Consider the following 11,361-nt stretch of genomic DNA (forward strand, 5'->3'; position numbering starts at 1 on the left):
AACGGAAAAGGCGCAGACTATCGTCGTTGTGAGTCCCCTGCGTTTGGAATCGATCATTGTGAGTGACATCGTCCCTGCGTGCTCGATCATCCTGCAAGGTCGCCGTCGTCATCACCCTCCAGTCGTCCGCCCGTCCAGCGACAGCAACCCATCGAGAATTGTTAATCGGCCATCAATCCATCATCGTCCATCACTCCATCGATCAACAGGTTTGTAACTTCAAGTTACAAGTGTTACAACTTACATTACAATTTCAGAATTCTTGGCTTTTTGTTGTTCAAACTCAAAACCCTTTGTTTGATTAATGAATAATGATTGTATATTTGTATGATTTCATGATTTGTATCACACTATCACTGATTAGACTTCAGAATTGCTTATGAGATTTCCGAATTGCTTATGAAATAAGCCTTATCTTAATATTTGATTAATATACATAATACATGTGATGATTTGATTCAAATTGTTAATTTGTTTTTGTTAAGTACAGTTTTGAGAATTCCTTATGTTAAGTGTTAACAGATTTCGGATTTTCAGAGTTGGTATTGTCTATTTGATATAAAAACATTGTTTGTTCAATTGTTATTGTCTTGATTTTATGTTATTGTCATGATTTTGTGATTTGTCTATTACTCTATTTGATAACAAAATAATGATAATGGTTATTAGTTTGATACTTTTTTATAACATTCAATTTCATAATTCAATTTCAGACTAAAGCATCAACATTCTAGAATGTTTTTGCATAAGTTTTATAAAAAGAAAGAAGATAGTGAACAACAACATAAATATACGAAGGTTGATTTAAACGCACTACCTGTTGATCCATTTGAACAACCAAGTATAGAATTTTATCATGTAAACCAAAGAGATGAAATTAAAAGAGCATACTTGCAAAAAGGGCCTTTCCAACCTCTAAATCACAAGTTCCCACCACATGATTTTGGAGGTAAACCTCAAAGATTTATTCAATCTTGGTTTGATGATAATAAATATTGGTTAGAATATAGTATAAAAGAGGATGCTGCATTCTTTTTATGTTGTTATCTATTCAAATAAAGTATACCAAATCAAGGTGGATCAGATCATTTTGTGAAAACTAGATTCAAAGGTTGGAACATGAAATCAGGAATAGATAAACACAAAGAAGGAACTCCACACACTATTGTTGTCCAAAAGTGTCAAAGTTTGATGAACCAAAGACAATCCATCATGTCTGCTTTTAAGAAACAAACTACTTTACAAGAAAAAGAATATCGTACTCGTTTGAATGCTTCAATTGATTGTGTTATGTTCCTACTCCGACAATTGTTAGCATTTCATGGTCATAACGAGAAGGAAGACTCGGATAATAAATGTAACTTTCTTGAACTATTACAGTGGTTAGCCGATCGATGTGATGTTGTAGATCGCAATCTGTTAAAGAATGCACCAAAAAAAATGCACAAATGAAATGCGGTGAAATCCAAAAAGATACTGTGCAAGCATGTTCAGATGTAATTTTAAATGTTATTATGGGAGATCTTAGAAATGATTTTTTTGCAGTTTTAGTAGACAAGTCACGTGATGTGTCATGTAAAGAACAAATGACATTGGTTTTGTGGTTTGTTAATAAAAAAGGTGAAATTGTAGGAATGTTTGTTGGCCTTAGAAATGTTAATGACACTTTAGCTTTATCATTAAAGGCTACCATTTATGACATGCTTTCAAAATGGAATTTAAGTCCTAGTAGGATTAGAGGACAAGGATATGATGGTGCTAGTAACACGAGTGGTGCATTCAATGGATTGAAAACTTTGATTATGAATGAAATAAAATCTGTACACTTTGTTCATTATTTTGCTCACCAATTACAGTTAGCCCTAGTGTTTGTTGTAAAGAACACTACTAGAAAAATAGCCTTTTACGACGTGCAATCAATGACACGCGCTGATAGAGGACACGTATTTGAGCGTGCCCTAAAAATTGATGTCAGTTTTCCAAAATATGAAGCATATAGGGAACGCATTTTGCATGACCTAAAATTAGTGTATAATAAAAAAAACACGGAGAGCAGCTTAAATAAAATGTGCATCGTCTAACCATGTCACTTTATAAATTTTAATGAAACGCGCGTTTCATCCGAGGGGGAAATGAAATCCAAAAATTAAAAAGCCCGCTTTGTTTCCACCGCTGAAAACCCTAGCTCATCCCCGCCGAAAACCCCCTTTCTTTCTTTCTTCTCTCTCGATTCTCAAACATCCATTGCACCTTCCACCATCTGCTGCTTCTTCGACCCTTCTGAGTGTCTCCCACCGCCGTCGATTTCCAATGAAAGACGATCGCCATTCTTACTTCTAATGAATCAAATATCGCCGAATAATAATGTAAAGATTCAAGAAATTGCCCAAGAAAAAACAGCCCATTGTGGTTCACATCTTGCTCCGCCATCGTTAGCAGCGTCGGCCCTAACTTCTGGATTGCCTGAAGTATCGTTTTCAGGTAACCCTAGTTCGTTCTCCCCCCCCCTTTCCTTCAATTACAATTTTGTTGTATTACCTTCTTCCACCCACTTCATAAGTTCATTTATATGGTTATCTTGATTGTAATCTGGTTTTCCATCTTGCCCATGAGCTAACGAGCTCCATAGCTCCCCAACTGCAAAATCAGGAGAGGTGTTAGTCATGTAGATCTTGGTGAAACTCAAGGAATACCCTTTACATAATCAAATCACCACCCATCAAACCCTATTTCAATCTTGAGCCAGTTCATCCAATCAGATAACTCTTTTTGGAATATAGGGTTTATGTGATCGATGTCTGGGGAAACTATCATAGGACCTCCTGTGTCGAGATTTCCATTGCCAACGCAATAGTCTTCGTCTTTGCAAATCAAGGAAGATCCCCAATCAAGGCGTTTATCTGGAGTTCCACCCTCGAATATATAGTATTTCCCGCTTCCATCTTCCTTTTCCCCTGTTCTGTGATTTATAACTATGTCTGCAACGACGTTGATTCCCTTGTTGTTTAAAGCTTTGATCAAAGATTTCATTTGTTCTTCATTCCTATATTTTGATGCATTCAGATCATATAAACGTCCTGGTAAATATCCTGCAACAACAATAAATTGAAAACCATGAATGTGTAATATTTTGATGCATTCAGATCATATTTTGATGCATTCAGATCATATAAACGTGCCAGAAAGCATGTGACTAAGAACAAATGTTGAGTGAAAGTGGCGACTTTAACGAGACTCATGTTTGAATGTGTAAGGATTGGATTTCATGATTAATTAATCTGAATGGAAAGGAATTTTAAAAAGGCTTGTGTTCGACAGAAAATGGTCCCAGGGGTATTTTAAGCTTTAATTGACTTTTTTTTTGTTTTCTGTTTTGTCTAACAAATAACTCTTTTATCTTTACAAAATTATAGGTACTTTATCTAATCAATCCTAACACAGGCTAAAATACATGAATGTAGGTATATATATATATATATATATATATATATATATATATATATATATATATATATCATGTATTTCAAAAGAAACAACCCATTTACTTATCTTTAAAAGATTTTGATGAGTTTTTTTTGGATTTGGTGATGCAAATGTAACTTGTATAATGTGACAGAAGATGAATATGGTCGACCATGCTTTCTGACTCATTGTATATTCTATGAAGCTAGGAGCTAATGCTATCTCTCAGATGCCTATGGCTTCACATCATTCAACCTTGTTAGGTGGTCATCCATCTGCTGGAACTCATTATAGTGGTCAATATACTTCTGTGTATGGTTCAACTACACTCAACAGTGCTCTACAGGTTAATAAAATGTATAATCTGTTATGAGCATCTTGTGATCAGTTATGAAAGTTAAAGCTAGATAAAAGGATTGTTAAATATTAATGTCATATTTTCAGGTTACAACTACAAGTAGAAAAGGAGCTTGACCTTTTATGTGTCAACCATGCAAGAAAAGTCACATCTGGGGACTACCCTGCAGCTACCCATTGCTTTTGGTCATCAACATCAGGTTTTGGTTGCATGAATTTAATCTTTTTACATCAAATTTCTCTAATCAGTTTTGCTGATGTGTAACATTTGTGTACAGCCGGAAATTTATGCTTGTTTATGATACTTGTACCCTTTCCCTTTTGTACAGTATTGCTATTGGGTATGATGAAGGGACTATAATGGTGAAAGTTGGTAAGGGAAGAACCTAGTATGGATAACAGTGGAAAAATTATAATGGCTACACATAATGAAATCAAACTTTTAACATTAAGAGTGTGGGAGCTGATTTTGAGGTTTGTGTCTATATGCTTTTTTGTCTATTCAAAAATAAAATAAATCGTCTGAACGAGACCAAAAGACCATATATTGCAATTGGTTTATTTTGGGTATGTCACTTTCTTTTGTGGTTTTTTTTCTCTTTCTCTCTCTCTCTCTCTCTATAGTGACTACATAAATCGTCTAAACAAGACCAAAAGACCATTTTACCCTTACATTCCCCAAAAAACAAATTTCTTTGGCTTAACACATTCATCTGAATCTTTAATAATTCTATATTTTCTTATTTTGTATTTTTCTTTCAGATCATTGCAGTTATTTGTGCTTCCCTTTTTCTTTATATGCATAATTTCATGGGCAGTTTTATTTTTCCAATTCTGGAAGCGAAATAACTCTACCCTTTTAGCCAGGTAATTTATATAACATCTTTGTGTTTTACTTTTAGATAATAAAATAGTATCTAATTCTTAAATCTTATTATTTTTCCTAATTTTATAGGTAGGAAATTAGTTATTAAATGAACAATGTTTGTCTTTTTTACTTCCATCCACGCATCAATGATGTTGATTGCTTTCCATCTGTTTCTTTGTCATTCTTAAGGACACAAATCCAGCAAGGAAGGTTCCAACAGACCTACCTTACTTAATCTCACTCAAGATCAGGTTTGTTTTGTCATTTTTCAGTTATTTTATAACTATATATCAATCATGTTTCAGTTATTGACATTTCTCTATCATTCTTTCTCTTAATCTTCTTGTATAGGACTGTGAAATGACTAGGGATACCTGATGAAAGGATCATTCTTATGTTAATGGATGACATGGCTTGTAATTCCCGAAACAAATACCCTGCACAAGTTTCAACAATGAAAATCATAGGCTTAACTTGTATGGAGATAATTTACAGCCCTTTGGTTATTTACATATTGTTTTTAGAGAAGATGTGTTGATTTTAGTTCACTGCTATGTCAGGTAGACTATCGAGGTTATGAAGTGACAGTTGAGAACTTTTCAAGAGTTTTAACAGGCCGCCATGACATTTCAAGATTCTTTCTCTTGTTATATATGATAGGACATGGAGGATATGAGTTTCTAAAATTTCAAGATTCTCATGAACTTCAGAGTCATGACTTGGATGATGCAGTCAAACAAATGAAAGAAAAGCGTAGTATAGAAATACCCATTTGAGGAGATAAGTTTGTTATTATTTTTTTGCTTTTTTTCCTTTCTGAGTGTGGATATGGAAACTTCATGCACAATTTTATTATAGTTATTTTCCAGCTCATATGAATGATTAAATGTCGACAGTCGACATGCACCTGAATTCTATATTTTGTGGTGCTCGTAGAGTGTCATGTATTGATTGATTAATTGTTTGGTTGAGCACAAGTCACATGATACTTCATGCATAGTTTGGATCATATTAAATTGTTAATGGTTCAGTAGAATTCAAGCGATGTCTAATGTTTAATGATCAATTTCACAAGTGATGACCTTACATGTGACAGTGTAAATCTTGAAGGTGAATCAGGGTCACGCTCTAAGCAATTGAGAAAGCTACTTCTATTCTCTAGGAATGTTTAATGATCAATTTCACCTGGTTTCCAAGGCTGCTAGGTGAAATTGATGTTAACTCTTTTTTATCTTGGATTACTTGACTGGTAGTATAGCAACCAAATGTCTCATTTTCATTAATTTGGTTAAAAAACTATTTTTATTGCCTATTAAGTCACTAAATTAACATTTTATGCTAAATATGTTACCATGCTTATAGTTTTTTCTGACTTCCATTTTTTATAACATAATAAAACCTCACTCGCTGATGTCATCTTTTCTGACTTCCATTTTTTTATACAATTTTTATTTGGGTCAGGAGGCTGGTGATGACAAAGCACCACAATCTGAAAGATGCATTAAGTCACGTGCAATTCTTGGTAGAAAGGTCAAAGGAATTGTCACAGAGCAGGTTGTTATAATGCTTCATATGTTCAAAATAGTGATTTACTTTCTTTATTTTGTTTATTGTAACATTATACTAAAATTCTTTCTAGGGTTTTCTGCTCATTTACATTGCAAATTTGTTGCTTTAGTTCAACATCTAGATGGAGGTCAAGTCACTAAGTTTCTTGCTTGTTGACTATTCGTTGACGTTTTAAAAAGATTTTTATTTTCTAATTCTGATTTCAACAGATTATTGAAGTTGAATCGGGTCTCGGTCAATATTGAAATGAAGAGTGGCTAGCAATCACCCATAGAAAGGTATCGGTACATCCAATATTGAAATGAACAATTTACCCTCGACATTTTCCTTTATAGTAAATCCTCCCTTGAATACTAAATCCATACCATAGGTGTAGTATGTAAACTATTTATTAACAAATAAATAAATCAATATGAAAACCTCTCAAATATAAGTAAAATGTTGGTTGATATTTTTTTTTTATTTTTTTCTTGTTTCCAAGGAGTGGGTTAGCTGGAATGAGGCAAAGGGAGTGGGTTGGCCTTTTGTTTTTTTGTTAAATGTTAATCGTTACTGAAAGGAAAAAAAATGAAAATTTAATTTTGATTTATTTGATGTCTCGTGTCTTGCAGGTTCATGGTGGTCAGCAGTCCATGTAAGTTTCTTGATTTGTAATATCTTGTATTTAAGAGATAGCAATGTACTTTCCATAAAAAAAAATATAAATTATGTTATTTGAAAATTTTGCTAGATAGGTAGGTTTAAAAGTAGAATGTCCTAATAAGAATTAATTTTAAAAGTAGAATGAAAACGACAAGTGATTTTGTGTTGTGTTTACAGGGTTGATGAAAGCGAACAACTTTAGCTTTGGAGTTAGAAGAGGAAAAGAAAGCTCAAGTTGAAAAAGATAAGATGCTGCAAATGCAAGTGTTGCATTCTTCATTTCAATTGTTAGTATGAAACACAGAGTAGATTAGATGAATGCAAATTTATATATTGTAAGAAATAGAATTGTATGACGTTAAATTTTATGCAATGGATTGTATTTTTTATATGGTATTTTATTTCTATTATGAGACAGTAAATGCAAATTTAATTTTAAAATTAATAAATATATAAATATATTTTTTAAAACATTTAAATTTACGATACGCAAAAATGTGTGTCGTCTTCATTTATGACATGACCTTTCTTGACAAGGGTTTTAATGATATGCATTGCATGTCATTAACACGCGCGTCGTGAGTTTACGACACGCGAATACGTGTCGTCTCCCTTTATGACAGGGCCTTCCTTGATACGCATTGCGTGTCATAAACGCGCGTCGTAATTGTGCGTCGTAAAGGCGCGTCGTCTATAGATGACGCGCAAAAGCGCGTCGTCTCTCTTTATGACAGGGCCTTCCTTGACGCGCATTTGTGCGTCGTCTGAGCCTTTTACGACACACAATGAGCGTCGTAAAAGATTGTTTTTCTAGTAGTGGAATCACACAACGGTTAATGATTTCTTTGATGTGGTTTCTCGGTTGTTAAATATTATTGGATCTTCTGACAAACGACGAGATAACTTAAGAAAAAAACAAGCAAATAAAGTTATGGCAGCACTGGCTGAAGGTATGGTTAATACTAAATTGTAAATTATAACTATTTTTAGTTGTTTATACTAATCATTCGACTAATTAAATTCCTATGTGGTTTATTTTAGGTGAGCTTGAGAGTGGTACCGGTTTGAATCAAGAAGTAGGTATTAAATGGCTATCTGATACTCGATAGGGTTCTCATTTTGCATCTTTATTAAATATTCAGGCCATATATGCTTCCATTTGTGATGTACTTGAAGACCTTGGTGAATTTGATAGTGATCGTGATCGTCGAACATAAGTGATTTGCATCTTAAAGTGGTTAAAATCGTTTGATTTTGAGTTTTGTCTACATTTGATGGCTGATATCTTAGGAGTGACGGATCGTTTGAATACAATACTACAAAGAAAAGACCAAGATATCATAAATGCCATGAATCGAGTAAGTAGCTCAAAAAAAGCAATTCAAGAAATTAGGGATGTAGGATGGGAACCACTTTTAGAGAAAGTTACTTTGTTTTGTGCTAAAAACGAAGTTAAAGTCGTGGATTTGGAAGATGAATATTATAATGGATACAGTCGTCGAAGAGGTTCACAAGTTAGTAATTTTTGTTACTACTAACTACCACATTGATTTATAAATTTATTGTCTTTTATCATTAGTTACTAATATATTTGTATATATATATATATTTATAAGGTTAACAACTTGCACCACTATCAAGTTGATGTATTTAAGGAGGTGATTGATATGCAACTTCATAGGGGTGGTCCTAGCTAGGTGTCCGGTGTGGCACCGACAACACCTAGCTTCTGCGCATGTAGTAGAATTTTTTTTTTTTTTAAATTTTTACCTATTGTGCCACTATGTAAAAAAATCATGCAACTACTAATTTTTTTTTGTGCAACTACATAAAAAAAATATTTTCACTCTATCGGGAATTACCAAACAAAAAAAAAATAACGAGCCCAAATGTTCAATGTTTTAATCAATTATTGTCTAATAGTTCCAATTGCCCAAAGCCCAAAATAAAACTTAATTGGATAAATTAGCAATTAGGCTAATTGCTTGTAAAAAAGATAGCCCAATCCTAATTAATTGAATGTGTAATTATCTATTATCGGTACAAGGAAAAAAACATGATTACAATTACATAATCGACTACTTGACTTCTGTTCCTGCATCCAAAATTCATTCGATACTTCAATCGTTAGACAGCCTACTGTCGGGACTCGTGACCTCACAATCCTTCATCCTTGATCGATTTCATTGTTGGATCGATCACAATCCTTGATCGATTTCAACAATACTCAATCACTCAATCGATAGACTCTTGAAGACTTGAAGCAAGTATCGATCAACTAATTCAACTTATGTCTTCTTTCAATTTCTATTGTTTTGATTTATTGGTTAACAAAATCCACTTCAAAGTTCAAACTTCAAAGCCCTACAATACAATGAAACAAGTAAGTTTTACTACCAATTCATTTAGATATTTGAAATTGATATGTTTTTTTTGAAGTTATTGATTGACTTGGATGAAATTGATTTGTTTTATTTAAGTTATATTGTTCGCTTAGGTTATATATTGCTATGTTTTTTTTATTGAAGTCATTGTTTGATTAGGTGTAATTGTTATGTTTTTATTGAATTTATTGTTTGATTAGCTGAAAGAAACTTGTTTTTATTGAAGTTATTGTTTGATTAGGTGTAATTGTTATGTTTTTATAGGTTAGGCTAAGTGGTTTTTTTTACCAAAAGACAAAGACAAAGACCTAATCCTAATGAAAGTGGTGAAGAATGTTCCCAAATATCAATCACCAATCAATCGATCCCTTCCGTTTCTAATCCTAATGCAACTCCACAAACACCAATCACCAATCAATCAATCCCTTCGGTTTCTAATGCAACTCCACAAACACCATGCTATAACCAACCTAATGATAATGTTGACTTGAAAGATCTTCCAAAGGACCTGGCGGATAGGCCATTGATTACAAGTTACAAATCAAATATAAGAGATGATGTAAGAAGAGCATATTTGCTTTAAGGAACGTGTCAGTAAGGGCACATAAGTTTCCTAAAAAATAGGTGATAGATTTAGAAGATTCGTTCCTTCATGGTGTGATGACTTTGATTGGTTGGAATATAGTGTGAAAAAGAATAGTGCATATTGTTTATATTGTTATTTGTGTGGGGAACTCATGGGACAAAAAGGAGGGAGAGATGCATTTGTTTCCCAAAGTTTTGATACTTAGAATAAAAAAGATGCATTTTGGACTCATGTGGGTGTTGTTGATAGTTTTCACAACAAAGCAAAAGAAAAGTGAGTTTTTAATGAAGGAAAAACAAACTATTAATGTAGTCTTGAGGAGGCAAACCGAAGCAGATGACCATAAATATAAAGCTTGATTATGTGTTTCTAATATTGTTATTAGACTTTTATTGAAAATCGGTTTACCGTTTTGTGGTCATGATGAGTCGGTTAACTCGGAAAATAGAAGGCTTTACATTGAAGAATTAAAAGCCATTCGCGAGACTAGTGACGATATTTTCAACAATACTTTAGAAAATGCACCTAAAACAATCAACTAATTTCCCCTAAAATTCAAAAAGAATTTGTGCAATGTTTTGCACAAGAAGTACTTTTGAGTATTCGTGAAGAGATTGGTCAAGATACTTTTGCTTTACTAGTTGATGAATCTAGTGATGTTTCAAAAAAGGAACAAATTGCTATTATGAAAGATTCATAGGACTACTGCACGTGAAGGATACATCTTCTTTGACACTTAAAAACGCCATAAATGAATTACTTACAAGTAATAAATTGAGTTTTAGTCAGGTAATTTATTCTTTACTTTTTTGTTATTTCAATTTAGTTTATTATATATATATATATATATATATATATATATATATATTGTTTTAAATTTTAATAGATAAGAGGACAAGGTTACGATGGGGCTAGCAATATGCGAGGGGAATTCAATGGTTTGAAAGCTTTGATATTACAAGAGCATGACACGACTTTTTATGTACATTGCTTTGCACACCAACTTCAATTAGTAGTTGTAGATGTAGCAAAAAAGTATGATGGTGTTAGTGACTTTTTTGAGCAAATTTCGTTGGTGGTTAATGTTGTTTGTGTCTCGTGTAAAAGAAAATACTTACTACGAGAGCAAGCAAGAGAAAGGGTGCAAAAAGTCTTGTGTAGTGGTGAACTTGAAACCGGAAGAGGGTTAAATCAAGAGACTACACTTGTTCGAGCGGGAGAAACAAGATGGGGTTCACATTTCAACACACTCACAAGTTTGATGAAGTTGTTTGCGGATGCTCTTGGAGTTTTAGATTTTGTGAAAGATGAGGGAGGGTAATTGGCAAACCGTCAACAAGCATATGGAATCTTAGCATATTTTAAATCATATGAGTTCGTGTTTTACTTACATATGATGTATGGCATTTTACACCTCACGGGTACATTGTCAATGCAACTTCAAAAAAAAAGATCGAGACATTTTAGAACCGGCTTCGATGGTTAGAGGGATA

At 33.2% G+C, this 11,361-nt stretch overlaps 1 pseudogene; it reads right to left on the minus strand.

Moving 5' to 3' along the window:
- Positions 1–2,709: 2,709 nt before the first annotated feature.
- Positions 2,710–3,239, minus strand: LOC145067702 (alpha-amylase pseudogene; annotated as a pseudogene).
- Positions 3,240–11,361: the final 8,122 nt, after the last annotated feature.

This window comes from Lactuca serriola, chromosome 8 (genome assembly GCF_051521515.1).
Source record: "Lactuca serriola cultivar US96UC23 chromosome 8, Lser_US96UC23_V15, whole genome shotgun sequence".
NCBI lineage: Eukaryota > Viridiplantae > Streptophyta > Magnoliopsida > Asterales > Asteraceae > Lactuca > Lactuca serriola.